We start from the raw sequence: 18,981 nt of genomic DNA, 5'->3' as shown, positions 1-18,981 counted from the left end.
ATTTTCAATCCACACATGAAAATTTATGAAAGTTTCCAAAGCTTGAGATTACTTTTCAACAAATACAACCAACACATTTTGGTGTAATAATCAATATTCATCATATATTTATTGCCATTAGTAGAAGGAACATGTATAGGGCCAAACAAATGAGAATGTATCAATCCAATTTTTCTATATGCTCTAGAAGTGGAATCATGAAAGGGTTTTTTTCTATGCTTTCCAAGGATATAGGCATCACATTGCTTTAGTTTCCTAGGAAGGAAAATCAAAGACGCCGTCCTTTTTTAATAAATGAAGGTTGTCATAATTAATATGTCCAAATATAGAATGCCATAGAAGAGTAGATGGAAATGTACCTTGATCATTATTTGAGATGTATGCATAATTCTGTGTACGAGCATATTTTCGTTTTAGATTTAGTAGTATTTCCTTCTCCACTCTAATTCTAACAAATATGTTTTAGATACTTTTTTTATTTCTATTTTTCCATCAAATATATGAATAGAGTGGCCTTGCTCGCAACTGTGAATAGGGAAAAACATATTTCTTCCCAGCTCTTGAACATAAAGTACATGATGTAGAATATAATTAGGAAATCTAGGTAGTTTAAGGTTGATGGTTCCAAGCTAAGGGCTTAAGACTTGATTTATATGTAAAACACAATGTTCCATCAACATTATCATTGAAATATTTAAAGAAGTATCTAGAAAGCTCATGTGGCATGTTCCACCTATATTAAGCATCCATGTGTAACCACCCTCTTCCCACATTTACCCAAGTAACTAGCCAACCATGGTAAACATGTGATGAGGGAGGCCACTATGTATGGATTCAACCTCCTTGGTGACCTTGACGAAATGGAATCGACAGAACACATCAACCATACCTTCCACATCAACAACAACACCCCAAGAGACATCTCAGCCACTCAGACATCCTGCCCCTAGGTCCCATTGATATTTTAGACCTCCTGACCTCTGGACGCTCTCATTCTATCAACATGCCAACGTCTAGGGACCTCTGGATGCTCTCACAAGCCTGCAAGCCAGCATCTAGGGACTTTTCCTAGCAGACCTATGCCAACGTCCACAGAATTCAAGGCACTTTTCTAGCCCATAAATCTGACAACTGCCCAAAACTTGTTATAACTTTCAGAATCCATCAAAGACAGATGACAAGAATTCTAAACCAAAAATAAACCTTAGGACTATGCTTGACCATCCCAAACCGGGATTGACATTTCATCAAATACTTGACATCATTGCAACCTACAAGTTTATGATACAAGACAAAGCATGAATGGATGAAAACTGTTATGAAACATGACTAGAAGGATCACCACCTTCTCCATTGAAATATTATAGCATCAAATACGTGTTGCATCCATAAATTTAACAATTACAAGTAAATAAATGAGATAACCATGACATGAACTAGTCAATTAACCCAGCTTATAACCAACATAAAACCATGTAAATAACATAGATATAAAAACCATTAAATCCACATATAAATAAGTGCAAAATAAAGAGAAGTTAGCTTTCATTAATCATAGGAAAATTCAACTAGGTTCGGGACTTCCATGTGCCACCCGACCATAGACATGGTTGAACCAACTCTTTCTTTCAGCTAGTCACCCCCATCCCATATTCCAAGCATGAATGTGGGATCTCATGAGTAAACCAATCCAAAAACAATCTAGGGAATCTAGAGGTTAAACCACCTCCACCCTCACCAAATAATGATCACACCAAAACCACTCCTCTAATCAAAACTGAACCGAACTTGGAATTCCATTCAGGATCCATCGCTATCCTTGAGGAATTTTCCATCTCCTTGTCTCTCAGGGTTTATTGCAATCCAATCTCTGATCACTAGGCCCTAAACCGAGACTAGTCTCTCAAGCTTTACTACAATCCAAACTCGGATCACTAGGCCCTAAAATCGAGACTTATCCCTCAGGATTTACCGTGTATCCTGCCAAAACTAGTCAAGGGATTCCTAAGCCTTTGGGAAAGAACCTTGAGACCACCTCCACCTCGGATTCCGAAACCCATCTGAAAAACCAAAGCTCAAAACCGAGATAAACATCCCACCATACCATGACATCTAGAAAAAGGCAAGGCTAGGATGAAAACCACTATCATAACCTAGCAAAACCATGCCATCGATAACAAGAAAACCATACACCAACATGCAAATACATGCATATCAAAACCAGCTAGGAAATCACACATGCAATATGTTACCTGTAAGTATTCCTGCTGAAGCTACCTGATCCTTCTGTTCCTTCCTTGATCCTTCCTTCCCTTCCTTTCCCCTTGCTTTCTTTTCCTTCCTTGATCCAAAGCTAGAGTGCTCCAAGAAAACTCTAAGTGACCAAGAGTGAAAGGGAGAGAGAATAATGAGAGAGCTCCAAAAACTGAACTGACAAAAGGTTACCAAATGATCATCAGAAGCCTTTTTATTAATGAGGCCTCTATTTTCTTCATTTTCCATTATTTTCCTCCTCACATGCAACCTGTGACCTTTCACCTTAATTTTCTCCTAATTTCCTTTATTTTCATAAATAAATGTGCCAAAAATGAAATTTTTCCTTTTAATGCCTTTGCCTTAGTCTTTTCCAATTTCCTTAGACAAAAACACATATAGTGATTCCCACTAGGATATATTTTCCCAACATTCAGCTTGGAATAAGTGTCCCTTAACTATGGTCTTATTTTTCCTTTATTGAATTTTATTACATGAAATTTTCACCAAGGCTGTTACAGAACCCTCCCCTTTGGGGAACACCATCCTCGGTGTTAAACCACATTAAGACCTTAACAAACGGGTGAAAATAAAACATACTACCTATGGAGATTTATAACTTAGCTCATTGCAATATTTACAATGAAAGACCTGCTCAAAAGCAAAACATCATGACAACATGACAAGATAAAAACCATATCGCTTATTGGAGAATTATGGATTAGCTCATGGAAGTATTTACATCCATATACATATATACATATACCAAAACATCAAAAAAACATATACCAACATCAAACCAAATCTGCTTTGCCTCAACCGGAAAATAATGAAGGATACAGGGCTCATATTTGATCCGCCATCTCCCATGTAGCTTCTTCAGGCCCAAAGTGCTTCCATTACACTTTAACTTTCTCTATGGCTATGTTCCTGAGCATGAGATTCTTCCGCTGCAATATGAACTGAGGTTCTAGTTGGAACTCTCCTTCTTGCTCCACCTACAATACCGACCAATCAGTAACATGATCAACATCCTTTATATACCTCTTAAGCAATGGAATATGGAAAAAAATCATGGAATTTCACTATTGGAGGTAGTGCAAGTTGATAGGCCACTGGTCCAATCCTCTCAAGGATCTCAAAAGCCTCGAAATATCGTGGTGTCGACTTGGCACATGATCCAATCCTTAAAGATCTATTCTTGGGCTTGATGCGCAAATACACATGCTCCCCAACCTAAAACTCCTTGAACACCTTGTGCCGATCTTCATAACTCTTCTATCTATCTTGTGTTGCCTTTAGATTCTTCTTTATAACCTGCATTTCCTACTCCATGTCTGCCAAAATATTTGGTCCAATAAGTGCCCTATTCACTGGATCACTCTATCTAATGGGAGTATTACAACTCCATCCATACATTGCCTCGAAAGGACTCATCCTCAATGACTCATGATAACCATTTTTGTATGAAAACTCAACCAATGGAAGATAATATTCCCATTTCCTCTGCTGGTGCATCACATACATCCTTAGCATATCCTCCAATATTTGTTGACCCTCTCTGTTTGTCCATATGTATGTGGATGATAAACTGAAGGCCAACTCTGTACCCAAACCTGCAAATATCTCCTTCCAAAACTTGGAAGTGAACTTTTCATCCATGTCCAACACAATCTTCTTTGGAACACCATGTAATCTCACTATCTCTCTCATGAAAACTTGTGCTACCTCACTGGATGAATATGCAATCTTCACTAGAATGAAGTGAGCTACCTTGCTCAGCCTATCGAGCATGACCATAATAAAATCATTCTGTCTCATTATCCTCGGAAGACCTGTAATGAAATCCATGGAAATGACCTCCCATTTCCATTCTGGAATTTCTATAGGTTGTAGTAAACCACCTAGATTCTTACATTCTCCCTTTACCTGCTGAAAATCTAAGCATCTAGCCACGAACTCTGCCACTTCCTTATTCAGATTCAGAGAATAGTAGAACTTCTTCATCGTCGTCAATGTCTTATGATATCCTAAGTGACCTAAATATGGATTGACGTGAATCTCCCTTAGGATAAGCTTCTTGAGCTCACTGCAATTCGATACATAGATCTTGCCCCTGAATCTCACCAAACCATCTGCTATGAGATAATAGTTTGCATCCTAATCACCTATACCTATACTTACACTTATACATGTACCTACACCTATGCCTATACTTGAACTTGCACCTGTACCTATACTTTGTTGTAACCTATGCATGATCTCCATGTACTTGTCATCCCATTGTCCTACCTGCAAGATCCTATCTTGTAACTCTCTCCCATAAGATCTCATAGTTGTTATATGATTTACCTGTACCTTCCTGCTAAGAGCATCTGCAACCCGATTCTCCTTTCCTTTGATGTATCTGATCTCGAATTCGAACTCACTGAGGGTGGTCAACCATCTAGCTTTCCTGGCATTCATATTTGGCTGGTCAAACACATACCTCAACCCACTTTGGTCGCTCATCAGTGCAAACCTCTTGCCAAGAAGATAGTGCCTCCACATCTTCAATGCATGTATGATTGTTGCTAACTCAAGATCATGCATCAGATAGTTTTTCTCGTGCTCATTCAGTTTCCATGACTCATAGCACACTACCTATCCTTCTTGCATGAGAACTCCACCAAGTCCTCTCTTGCAAGCATCTATATACACTATGAACTTCTTGTCCATATCTGCAATCTTTAGCACTAGTGCATGTGTCAAAAACTACTTGAGCTGCTCAAAACTAGCTACACATTATTCTCTCCATTTGAACTTCTTACCTTTCTTTTGCAATGGTCTGATAGTATATGCAATGCGTGAGTAGTTCCTGATGAACCTCTTGTAGTAGCCTGCCAATCCCATGACTAATCTCACCTCATCCACGTTCTTAGGAGTTTCCCACTCCATGATGGCCCTTATCTTTTCTGGATCTACTGTTATGCCTTCTTTTGAAATGGCATGTCCCAAGTAACGCATCTCTGTCTGAAATAAGCTGCACTTGCTAAGCTTAGCATACAATTGATGCTCTCTTAGAAATCTCAACACTGTTGCTAAATTCTCAGCATGTTCTTCCTCATTTTTAGAATATACCAGTATGTCATAAATGAATACAATAACAATCTTGTCCAAATAAGGACGCAACACACTATTAATCAAACACATAAATGTAGCTGGAGCATTAGTCAAATCGAATGGAACTACAACAAACTCATAATGCCCATAACTCATCCTGAACGCAGTCTTGAAGATATCCTCTTCCTTGATGTGTACCTGATGGTATCTCGATCTCAAGTTGATCTTAGAGAAAACTGCTTCTCCCTTCAATTGATCAAACAAATCATCGATCCTTGGCAATGGATACATGTTCTTGATCATTACCTTGTTCAGATGCCTGTAGTCAATACAAAATTTGAGAGTACCATCTTTCTTCTTTACGAACAACACTGGTCCACCCCAAGGCAATACACTTTGCCTAATGCATCCCTTGCCAAGTATCTCCTTTAACTACAACTGCAAATCTAACAACTCAGCTTTGCTCATTCAATAAGGCACCTTTGATGTCAGAGTTTCCCCTGGCACCAACTCAGTAGAAAATTCTACCTCTCGTGAGGTGGAAACTCTGTAATGTCCTCAGGAAATACATCCTCAAACTGTTGTAGAACTGGGTATCTTCTCAAAACATCTACATTCCCAACTTACTTACCTTTGTCACTAGAAATGTGCACTACAAATATCACACAACCTTTTCTACAACTACGCTTAGCCTGCATAGCGGTAACCATGCTCAATAATGTAGGCTTCTTCTTCCCTTGCAAAGTTATCTTTTCCCCACTATCATCCACACACTCAATGGCCTTGTTGAAGCAATCCACTTTGGTCTTGTGAAGATATAACCAATCCATACCCAAAATCATACTATACGAACCCAATGGTAATACATTCAAATGTGTTGCTATAGGCATACCATTTAACTCAAATGCATAAGTTCTCACCCAATGATGAACTCTCTTCTTTGTACATGTAGCCAACTGCACCAAACAAGATTCTACATGCACTTCTTTTCTCAAAACACACTTATCCACCAGGTCTAGATTTATATAACTATAGTTCGATCCAGGATCAATCAAAATAGAAACAACTTGATCATAAAGCTTACTGTCCATCTCAATGATAGATTCTTGATGATCCACCTGCATGTTGTCCACAACTACATAAATACGAGGAATTCTATGACCAACATCACCAATTGTATGAGCCTCCTAAGCAGTGTAGATATGGGGTCTACCACCACTCTGATACTGGGGAAAATCCATCTTACGAAGATCCTTACCGAATATCCAACACTGTAATGGTTTTCTACCACCGCCTCTAGCATGTTGCTCTCCATCTCCTTTCTCAGTTGTATTGAACCTCTTGTAAGGAAATACATTTTATTCCTCACTTTCATCTTGAGTTCTTCCCCGCTTTGGTGGCCATTTTCCTTTAGCTTTCTCATTTCTTTTCAAGTCATGCTTAGGCTCAACTTTGCGCTTCGACTACTCATAACAATGTTTCAACTTTTGGATGGCCTCCTCTAGTGATCGAAATTCATTAAACTCAATCCAGTCTCTGTATGATACTGGCAGTCCACTAATGAATCTATGAACCTTGGCCTTCTCCTCCTTGAGGTAAGGCACAAATCTCAACATCTCCAACAACCTGCTAGTATGCTCATCATATGTCATGGAACCTATCCACAAATCATAAAATTCCTTAACTCTGTCATCAAGGTATATTTCCGACAAATACTTCTTCTTGAAGAGCCTCTCAAACTCATGCCAAGTCAAATCATACTCATGTATACATTTAACATTCTTCACATGTTACCACCAAATATCTGCTTTACCTTTGAGACTGAAAGTGGCTATCTTTTCTTTCATGTTTTCTAAATAGTCATGCAATCTGAAGAACTTCCTCATACAAAGAAATCATGCCTCTGCATCTTGTGATTTCTTCATCTTTTCATCAAAGGTAGGTGACTTTTCTTTCTTAAACTCATTCAAAAAGTATCCCCTATCACTCCTCCTGGAAGGATGATAATGATGATGATCGTGATGCATGTTTGAACCAGAACTAGAATAATACTTGTGTCCATCACCTCTCCTATCTGGAGTGTCCAAAAACCTGCCATATCTGATCATGTTGTCTCTATCCAAACTGTGACCACCATAATACCTACTACCATATGCCCCATTAGTTCTATCCTCCTGCTCATGGCTGATCCGAAGTGATCCATGTCACTGTAATTCTGACAAACTCTAAAGTAGTATTGCATTAACCTCTCCTTTCCTTCTCTTGTCCCTGCATGATTTTGTCATTGTCTGCCTTACAACTCCTTATTTCTTCCTTCAAGCTACTCATCGTATATTCCAAATTAGAAGAGAGACCAACACCACACTACTCATTTTATTCATAGGGAGAGTCTTTATAGTCTACCATCTTGCTAGCCATTTGATCTCTTTCCTAAAAGGCATACTATATTAGCTAAACCAAATCAAAATAAGCCAACATACCTTAGCATAGTTTGGGGAGGATATCTCATCCGCAAGATCATCAAATCAATGTGATACATGTATAACATAATCATAACAACTTATAGACATATGATACATAAGCACATAACCATGTAACCATTAGTCTAGATAGAGTCTAGTCATCAATGCACGACCATATCAACTACACACATACCATGACTACATACATGAAAATAAAAACCATAACAACATTGTATACTTGAAGAGATGCAAACATTAACATGCATAAGCAATGCGTAATTGACCACACACCCACATGAACACATATAATCAAGCATGAACGATGATACTTGTAACCAAAACTACAAGAATGATACATGTAAGTGACATAGAAAAACATGTAGCAATTCATACACTCATGACAACATGCTTCACACAACGACATGCTTATCCCCATGGTGACATCACTACGATTGTAACCAACACCATGCATATGAAACAAGCACATAGACCACAAGGATGACAGACACATGTACAACTGACATGAATGCATGACAAACACATTCACCCAAGGAGAGCACAATTACTACACTCTAATACCAATCTATAACCATGCTCTTCCCACATCTACCTAGGTAACTAACCAACCGAGGTAAACCTGCGACAAGATAGGTCACCATGTAGGGATTCAACCTCCTTGTTGACCTTAAGGAAATGGAATTGACGGAACGCTTTAACCATGCCTTCCACATCAACAACAACATCCCCAGGAGACATCTCAACTACTCAGACATCTTGCCCCTGGGTCCCACTGATATTTTATACCTCTTGACCTCTGGACACTCTCATGCTATAGGAATTCCAGCATCCAGGGATCTCTGGATGCTCTCACGGGTATGCAAGCCAACGTCCAAGGACTTTTCCCAGCAGACCTATGCCAACATCCATGGAATTCAAGGCAATTTTCTAGCCTAGAATTCCATCCATTGCCCATAAATTGTTATAACTTTCAGAATCCATCAAATACATGATGACAAGACTTCTAAACCAAAAATAAACCTCACAACTAGGCATGACCATCCCAAACCAGCATTGACATTTCATCAAACACTTGGCATCAATGCAACCTACAGGTCTAGGATACAAGACATGGAATGAATGACTGAAAACTCTTATGAAACATGACAAGAAGGATCACCACCTTAACCATTGAACTTTTATAACATAAATTAGGTCTTGCATCCATCAATTTAACAATTACAAGTAAATACATGAGATAACCATGACATGTACCAGTCACTTAGCTAAGCTTATAACCAACATAAAACCATGTAAATAACAGAGATATAACAACCATTAAATCCACTTATAAAAAAGTTCCAAATCAAGAGAACTTAGCTTTCATTAATCATAGGCAAATCCTACTAGGTTTGGGACTTCCATGTGCCACCCGACCGTAGACATGCCTGAACCAAATCTTTCTTTCAGCAAGTCACCCCTGCACCATATTCCAAGCATGAATGTGGAATCTAATGGGTAAACCAATCCAAAAAAACCAAGGGAATCCAGAGGTTAAACCACCTCCACACTCACCAAACCGTGATCACACCAAAACCGGTGCTCTGATCACAACCGAACCGAACTTAGAATACCATCTGAAATCCATCACTATCCTTGAGGAATTTTCCATCACCTTGTCTCTCAAGATTTAATGTAATCCCATCCTAGATCACTAGGCCTTAAACCAAGACTAGTCTCTTAGGCTTTGCTGCAATCCAAACCCAAATCACTAGGCCCTAAACTGAGACTTTTGCCTCAGGATTTATCATGTATCCCACCAAAACTGGTCAAGGGATTCCTAGGCCTTTGGGAATGAACCTTGAGACCACCTCCACCCTAGATTCTGAAATCCATTTGACAAACCAAAGCTCAAAACTGAGATAAACTTCCCAACATACCATGGAATCTAGAGAAAGGCAAGGCTAGGCTGAAAACCACTATCATAACCCTACAAAACCATGCCACTGACAGCAAGAGAACTATACACCAACATGCATATCCATGCATGTCAAAACCAACTAGGAAATTACACATGTAATATGTTACCTGCAAGTATTCCACCTGAAGCTGCTTGATCCTACTCTTCCTTCCTTGATACTTGCTTCCCTTCATTTCCCCTTGCTTTCTTTTCCTTCCTTGATCCAAAACTAGAGTGCTCCAAGAAAAATCTAAGTGACCAAGAGTGCCAGAGAGAGAGAATAATGAGAGAGCTCCAAAACTTGAACTGACAAAAGGTTACCAACTGATTCTCATAAGCCTTTTTATTAATGAGACCTCTATTTTCTTCATTTTCCATTATTTTCCTTAATTTTCCTCCTCACATTCAACTTGTGACCTTTCACCTTAATTTTCTCCTAATTTCCTTTATTTTCATCAATAAATGTGACAAAAATGCCTTTTTTCCTTTTAATGCCTTTTCCTTAGCCTTTGCCAATTTCCTTAGCCAAAAAACACATATAGTTATGCCCACTAGAATATATTTACCTAATATTCAACTTGGAATAAGTGTCCCTTAACTGTGATCTTATTTTGCCTTTATTAATTTTTATTACATGAAATTTTCACTAGGGATGTTACGCATGCCTCTCTCAAAGAAGCAAATTAAGTGTTAAATAAATACTCATTTACTACAATATTTCAATGGGAAACAATATATTCAATAGATTTAGGTGCTTTACCTTTAGTTGGATCTAGTGTTATATATTCATCTTCTTTCTGGTTCTATTGTCTTTGATTCTCTCCTAGGGATTTTGCATATTGATGCATCACATCCATCTCTTCCACAACCAATGTGGTGAATATCGGATATTTCTTCTTGATGGTTTTTACACCACACCCCCCCCCCCCCCCCCCCCACCTATAAAATTGTTTCTTCCATGTACTCTTCTATAACCACTTCCTTTAGGAGAATCGTGTGATTGATTCTTCCCTTTCTTAGCAAGGTAGAATTTTTCTTCATGGGAATGAGTTGTTGTCTTCCTCTTCCCAAAAAATTTCTCTTATTCTACAAATTTCTCCATCAGAATGTCAAAAGTAATGGAATTGAGTTGGTCACTAGCTTGCATGGATTCAATAGAGAGAGAGTATGAAAGGTAGAGAATATCAACGAATGTTCCGAAAGAAATGTCTATATTCACTCCAGTGGCATTTATATCATGAAGTATGGCTTTGATTTCATAAGCTAAGGCCAAGGGATCATCATCTTTTAGCTTAAGCTTGAAGAGTTTGACCATCATTTGAACAAGTTTCAATTATGAGTGTGAGTCATATAGATTCTTTAATTTCTTTAATGCACCATAAGAATTTGTAATGGAAACAATATGGCAACACACCTCTTCACTTCTAGAAGCAACAATCAGGGCATAAGATTTGTTATCATTGTTCTCCCAAATAAATAACTCCTTATCTAATGTGGGCTTGGTAGGTGCACTGCCTTCTTCTCCTTTATATATACCTTTTCACAAGTCATTAAAAATGATTGTGTGCTTGATCTTTTTGAACCTTATCGATAGTTGTCCTTTCCACTGAGAACTATGCCAATAATGGAGATAAGGGAATGTGTATTCAAACATAACAAAATATATGCAACAATAATATATGGTAAAATAAATCTAATATAACTTTACAAAAAATAAGTATATTTAAACTGTTATCAACACTCTCATACTCAATGGGCATGCAATGAAAGTGGATGTACCAAGAGACAAAAATATAATAGCAAAGGTAATGGAGGGGGGCCATAACATTCTAATAGGTGTGTATCATGTGCTTTTCAAAGTACTCAACATTGATTATAAATCCAATGGTAGAAACTGTATTGCAAATGAAAATATGGTCTAGCAACAATCTTCTCCTAAGCTTTGCAATCTAATGGAAATATGAAATCCATGCAATAAAATTTAAATAAGAAAAATTAAAATTCCATGCTTGACAATACAAATAGAAAAACGCCTTATACAATGCCTAGATACATCCATTTCCAAAAAATTTCAAATAACATTATTGTTCTATGCCAATGCTTGAAAAAATGGGCTAGCAATAAAGTGGCTCGGGCCATGTCGACCTTGCCTATACTCTTATCACCAAAAATGATGAGAAATTCCTTTCCAGGGGAATAGATTCCCAATGGGTTTCTAAATTTAAAAAAATAGAGAGACTTGATCTCATATCCTCAACCTCATATACAATAAACACATGAAAACTATCATGGAATTGAATTTTTCATCCATTACCATCATTTGGGGGCATGATTTTAACGAGGGATTCATTTTTAGGTTTGACTACATATTCATGAGAAGGGATAAAAGTTTTCTCTACATGAGTGAGGTAGGATGTGAATGAGGAAAAAAACATTACGAGGGATGGAGTAACGACCATGGTTTGAATGTGTAGATTAACGAATTGAACCCTTGAGACAACTACCAAATCAAACCAGTAGATGGATACACATGAGAGTGAGCCTGGGGTTTTAAATGTCACCTACTAAAAATTGTAAAAATGAAGGACAATGCAGAAACTATAGAGTAACTGGCATAAGAAGAAATGAAATGTATTTACAAAATTAGAACTATATTTCACAATGGATCTACCTCATGGACAAAGCTAACATACTAGAATGGAAAACTTGATAGGCTAGAGACTAGGGATGTTTTTGAGTGGGAAAAGAGTTTGACTAGTTTTGGTACCATGTGAGAGGTAAATCCCAAGTGATTTATTTTCCATTAGATATTAATCAAACTTAAACAACTCTTGTTACTGATTGATTCATTATATGAGATTCAATTCATCTTCATCTTCTTCTTGAATATTTACAATTTTATTATTTACATGGTCAAAAATCTTGAATGATTATGTCCAATAGATGAAATGTGTATATTTATGTTCTTGTATCCTAAATGGAAAATATGGTATATGGGATGTTTACTTATAATATTAAAGGGTAAATATGGATGCAATGGATGTATAACATTCATATGCCTACTTTTGGATCTTCATGTGCCCTAACAATGTGTTTTTAGGAGAATAAGACTATTAGACTTTAGTGTTGGTTATTGCTAATGTTCTTGATTGTTTTAGGTATTTCTTGTATAATAATTTATGAATATGTATACAAGGAAGGTTAGCCTCCTTAGTCTATTGGAGGGCTATGATGGTTGGTTGGTTATGGAAAGCTCTTAGTGAGCATTAATCAGGAACCTAGTCCTTTATTGTTAAGGCAAGAGAAGCCCCAAGTATAATATGAAGACTATAAGGTTTTTTGAAGGTACATATTTAGATGTAAGAGTCAAAACCTTGATTGCAAGGTGCATGCTCAAGGGAAGGGGCCTTCTTGGAACATCTAAGGAAAAGTGTTATAGAGTTCAATAAAGAAATCTTGAACCGGTTGGGATGAAAATGTATGAAGGCTTAAAATGGGGTTATGATTTCAACAATGGCCTCTTTGAATCCTCAAAGAAACGCTTGATAGGCAATCACAAGAAGGATAATTTTGGACATCTTCATGGTTAGTGAAGAAGTTCTCAATCTCATGTTTCTTTATATAAACAATTCCCTTTTCAACCCTCACAAAAGGATGAGAAAATCCCTCTATAAGCCTACTTTTCCTTGAATAATTTTGGGGATTGATCCCCTGGTTTTAACAATTTTGAAAATTTGGGGATTAGAAATTTAACCTTAGTCCCTAGTCACATGGATTAATGGAGAGTTATTGTTAGGTCCTTATAATACTAGTGTATTCCCCTTATTGTTATTGTCAGTGTATCCTCCTATTGTTATTGTTGTTCCCATGTATCCCCTATGTTGTTTTATGTTGTACCCCATATAAGACCACTATTGTTATTATTGTGCCCTTACACTATTATTATTATGGGAATTTCGAGGTCTATAATGGGCCTCCTAAGAAAAATGTACAACCAAAATAAACTTTATAAGAACCAATAGGATTCAAGATGATGATGTCAACCATGGAGGATGATTCACCATTTTTGGAGTAAAAAATAAAAATAATAAATAATAAAACTACTTTTTCAACTCATATTTTCAACTTATCTCTCTAAGGTTTTATTCAAATTTCGATCGGGAGTACTCGTTAGATGCAAAATTTAATTCCTCATCCAAGGAGTACCCATGTTGCATACTTTCGATGGACCTTGCTACATGAAAAATGAGGAATACATGGAAAAATGTGATTGCAATCACATTTTTCATGTATTTCCTTTTTTTTCATGTTGTTATCACTCATAATTAACCTCAAGGCTGAGGAAAGGCAACTCTGAGGTAACCACACACCAAGCTTAACCTGGTAGCTAGCCCTACCAGGTCGGGAGAGGGCTCTCTCCTTATAAATCTCAGTTGAGATGACTGAATTAAATATGAATTTTAGGCTAGGTATAGAGTGCGGGGATTTTGTTTGAATGTTTTGGGTTGAAACATCAAAAGAAAGGATGATTAGGATATGGAGTTGATGCCAGTTTCTGCCAGCAAACCTGGGGAAAATTATGTGCCATGTTCAGCCAAGTGAAGATTGTAAATGTGAGAAGTATAAGGGAGAAAGCCTGCTGCCCTGCAGGCATCAAACAAAGGATGGATCTGCAGCAGCAACTTTAGATGAAAGAGAATAACGAGGTTGCTCAACAGAGCATCTAGCAACAAATGAATTTTGCTAAAACTACCATTACAACTAACAACAAAATCATCATGAAAGGAGCATCATTATGGATGAATTCCTAACATATCACTTAGATAATGCTGAAACAAAGGAGAAAAACATAATGTGTAAATGAATTACAGGAGAAAAAACATACTGAACATTTAAGCATTGTGATGAATCCCAGGCCTAAAGGGAAAACACTACTTTATTATGATATTCTATAAAACTTTACACAGTCCAAATGCTTCTTCCTGTTGCAAAAATCGAACCTCTATCTTTTAAAAATAATCCTATATATAATATTACATATTAATTATTGATTCCTAAACATAGGAATCAAAATAATTAAAATAGAAAAAACAAACAAAAACCTAAATATGTTTTTATGCGGTCAAATTACCTAAATTAAATTATAACAAAATAACTAATTAAATCTCAAAAATAAAAAAGGAACAATTAATTTGCTGCCACAAGTCGAATTGCCAAATTCTGTTTTGGAACATCGCTGGAAATCAGGGATAATTTGGGATGATTAAATCACCCTCCACCTGCACTCTGTAGATGCCTTGGGTTCCTAAAATCTTTGCCATTTGTTCATTGAGTGTTTCAAATACTGCCAGCTCTCCTTTAAAAACTCGATGTTGTTGATCTCATGGCTAAAACACTTGTCATCTATTCCTAGAAAACATGAACATCACGAGGACATGTGAAGTCAGCTCTACGAAGGGCAGCATCAGCGTGGTCAGCTTCTCTTAGCACATAATTGACATAATTCTGGTCTAAAACACGTTCTCCTGCTCCCTCATGGTGTAAATATTCAAGCCCTGGATCTATCCCATGATAATCAATATCAGATAACAACTCATTCCTCACAGGAAATGGATCAGCAGGAGGCAGAGCCTGTCTCTGACACACAGAAACATATGAATCTAATGCTCCTCTTTGTTTTAATAAATCATTTTCCTCCAACGATTTTCATTGGTTCCAATTCGTTTTTTTTTCTATTGCTAGAGAAATTTTACTGGCTGAAATATGTTCCTCCTCATCTATTCAATTGTTTCCTTCATGGAAGTTGTTGGCCGCTGCTTAATGAAAGCTTCTACTGCCTCCAAAGAAACTTTCAAGGGTGGCATGTACTTCTCAATGAATTCTTTAAGCTCTGTTGGAGAAGTTATTTTTAACAAATCATCTGGAGTTTGAAGATGGTGTCCACTCGATCAATACAGACATCTCATCACCTGGTGCAGGAAACAACCATATCTAATAGATGAACCCTTAGCGCGACCCAATAAATTAAGAAAATTGAACCAACTATGTTGTCCCTCCACTTCATTTTTTGACCGTCTGAAGGTATGTACTGCATTTGGAGTCAAAACTGGAGGCTTTGACACATGAATAACTTTGAATGTGTAAGGCATGTTGATTTGTTGATAGTTGAAATCCTGTTGCTTGATGAATTCCTGTCGAACCATGGATCTGACTCCATCAACTCCAACAAGCAGATTGTATTGGACAGGCTCTTCATTTCTTCTGCCAAATGTCACAGTATGGGCATCGAAATCTGCCCAAACACAATGCTTCTCAAAGTGAATCTGTCAAAGATATAGAAGCTTTTGTCACCTGGGTAGGCCTCTAAAAGCTCTAACTGATCCTTTGGATAGCAGTTCCTCAATTCAGAGATAAGAGTACTGGCAAGTGCTCTCTGGCTTATCAGGAGAGATGGTTTATCAGGATTGCGCTTCACGGCAATGTTTTGAGAACCAGTATGCACAACAAATTGAGATGTAAGAATCCCTTTTTCCTTCACAGCCTCCCATAGACCATCTATATGACTGATAGCATGGCCTCCCCTTACACTTAAACCCACAGAATATTGCCTTGTCTTATACCATCGCCAATAAATTGGTAGATTGGTAATCATGAGATGCAATCAAGGAAGAGTTGCTCAAGGAAGTTGTGCCCTTCTCGAGAGATGATGCGATTGTTGTTTCTATTTATTACCCAAGTGTGAGCATTATGCATAGGGCCACACTTCCAGAAGCAGAACGCCAAACCCAGGAGCGCAGTGCCACACTCAGGAACATTCCGATCACATCTTTCACAATACCAGGTTCCATCCTCATAATTGCTAACTTTCTTGTGGCACTGCCTTTCTCCAATGAATAAAGGGCAAGTAGTATAGCAAAAGTTGTCTGTCTTTATAAAAGATACGGTCGCTTTTACTGAAATCTAGTTACGCTTCTCAGATCTACCAAGTCCTTCATCCTTAATTTGAGAAACCATCTTACGCATGTCCACTCTTCCCCCGGATGTCAATTCTCTAGTAATAGACTGAGAAGCAGTTCTCTTCCCCTCTCTCTCAAACCAGTCTCTCAATCGACGAGCCTCTGGAAGGTCTAGGTTTATAACAAGTTGGGTTGTGGAAATTGTACCCACAGATTTCCCACTAAAATCACTAATCCGTCCAGCTTTCACAGCCAAGATGGAGAAGGATCTAGAATAACATAGCTCTTGAATCTGCTGACCCTCCTTATTGCAGAAGGCACCCCACATAGTGAGCTCCACACTGTGACCTGACATGTCCTTCATTTGAAGAGACCTTTTCTGAGTCTCCGTGCCATTTTTTCTCATTATTATACTCGATGGATTGATTAAGATTACAACACCAATGACATCTGCCATAGAATTGTTCTCCATGTTCTCAACTTCACTTATTGGTATAAAATTGAAATGCTGCTTTGGTATTGAGTTGTCATCCTCCAAACATGGTTCTATTGTTGAAGTAGACTCCAAGAAAATTTCCCAGTCATTCTTTAGATGATTGAATTTTTTTTTTGTGGGTTTTAAACTTCCCTTTGAGATTATATAAACTTTCCCACTTTCTATCTGATCATAAAACTGATCAGCAACAACATTAAAACATGTTACTCATATTTCCCCACCATCATAGTCTAGCAGATCAAAACTAAATACTTTTCCATCTCCTTTTGCATTATTATAGCGACGAAGTTCTCCTTTAGAAGTGACTCTAGCCTTTATTGTCCATCGGCCCTGATAAGGATTCAATACTGCAATAGGAATAATTCTTGCAGGAGCCTCATTTCTAGCAATCGATCCTCTGCTAGAATACATGGGAGGTGGTTGATAGGAAGGGGCAACAGTTGGATGACCATATGGATTGGAGGCATCATTCATTCCTCTAAATTGCTCCACCTACTCCCCCAACTGCTGGGATTTGCATTTGATGAAGTGGCGGTGCAGGCCTTGTATATGAGCCAGTTCCAGCTCCAGACATATGTGAGGGCACGGGTACTGCAGCACTGGGCTCATTCCTTTGATACACTCCATTTACTGGTTGAGCCTCCACGTTTATATTTGGCACCATTCTTGGTCCTGGATTGAAATAAATTCCATACGACTACCCTGGTTGGGCTTGTGGTGATCTAGGACCTGTGTTGAGAGAACTTCCATAAGACTGCACTGCTTGGGCTTGTGGTGGAGGTTGAGCCTGAGGAGCAGATTGCATTGCAATTGTAGCCCTCTGCTGCTGCTGAGCACTTGCATTTGCATCTATGAGTTGTTTTGGTTCACTAACGATGTCACACTTAGGTATCACAATTTCCATGTTCAAAACTATGATAATCTTCAGCGTTTCCAATTGTTGAAGCAGCAGAAATTAATATGGCAACACAACGTTTTGGGATTGCCTTTCTCACATACAACCCACAGACATCCAATGTAGGTAGACAACCCTAACAACTAGCTTGCACTTAACCAATCATAGGTCTGTGATGAATAGTAAATGAAGCTTTTCTCCTTTTTCTTGCAACCTACAAAACCTAGAAATTGCTCGAGAAGCATCAACACAACTAGGATGTGCAACAACTGAGCCTCCGTTGCAGGTGCAAGGATGAATCATTGCCTCGTGATCTTCATTGTCCTCACACCCACAGATACAAAAAACCAGGTGCAAGGATGAATCATTGCCTCGTGATCTTCATTGTCCTCACACCCACAGATACAACAAACTTGCTCCTCTGCAACCATCTCACTGTGTTTTGAGTCATTGCATATGTCTTTAAGTGAAATTTCACTATATAATCCCTTAAGGCATTTCATTATTCAGCCTTAACAAGGCCCTATGAAAGCCTTTCACTCTAGATCATGTTGCTCAAATAAAAACTGTGTTGCTGAAGCATTTTAGGTAGGCAGATAGACACAAGCTGATGAATTGTCAAGCTTGGAAAAGATGTAAGTAAGGATGACAGCAAATACTGAATGAACATCTATAAATCTTCAAGTAATTCCTCTCTAGAACCATGAGACCAGCAGCTGTAAACTTTTCACCAGCAATATCCCTGTCAACAATGTACTGTGCCCTCTGCACAGGATACCTCTTTCAATCAAAGCAGAGAAACGAGCTCGCCATATGTTGAGATGAAGATTAGCAGCATGGTAATAGGCCTTCAAATGCTA

General features: G+C 38.0%; 1 pseudogene; it reads right to left on the bottom strand.

Annotated features, from left to right (window-relative positions):
- Positions 1-15,183: 15,183 nt before the first annotated feature.
- LOC149220511 (uncharacterized) overlaps positions 15,184-18,981 on the bottom strand; it is a 43,347-nt pseudogene continuing 39,549 nt past the window's right edge.

This window comes from Pinus tabuliformis, chromosome Q (assembly GCF_031772625.1).
Source record: "Pinus tabuliformis cultivar Carrire ecotype Pingquan chromosome Q, CPIR1, whole genome shotgun sequence".
Lineage (NCBI taxonomy): Eukaryota > Viridiplantae > Streptophyta > Pinopsida > Pinales > Pinaceae > Pinus > Pinus tabuliformis.
The sequence above is the reverse complement of the archived record's forward strand: the minus strand, read 5'-3'. Positions and strand labels throughout refer to the sequence as shown.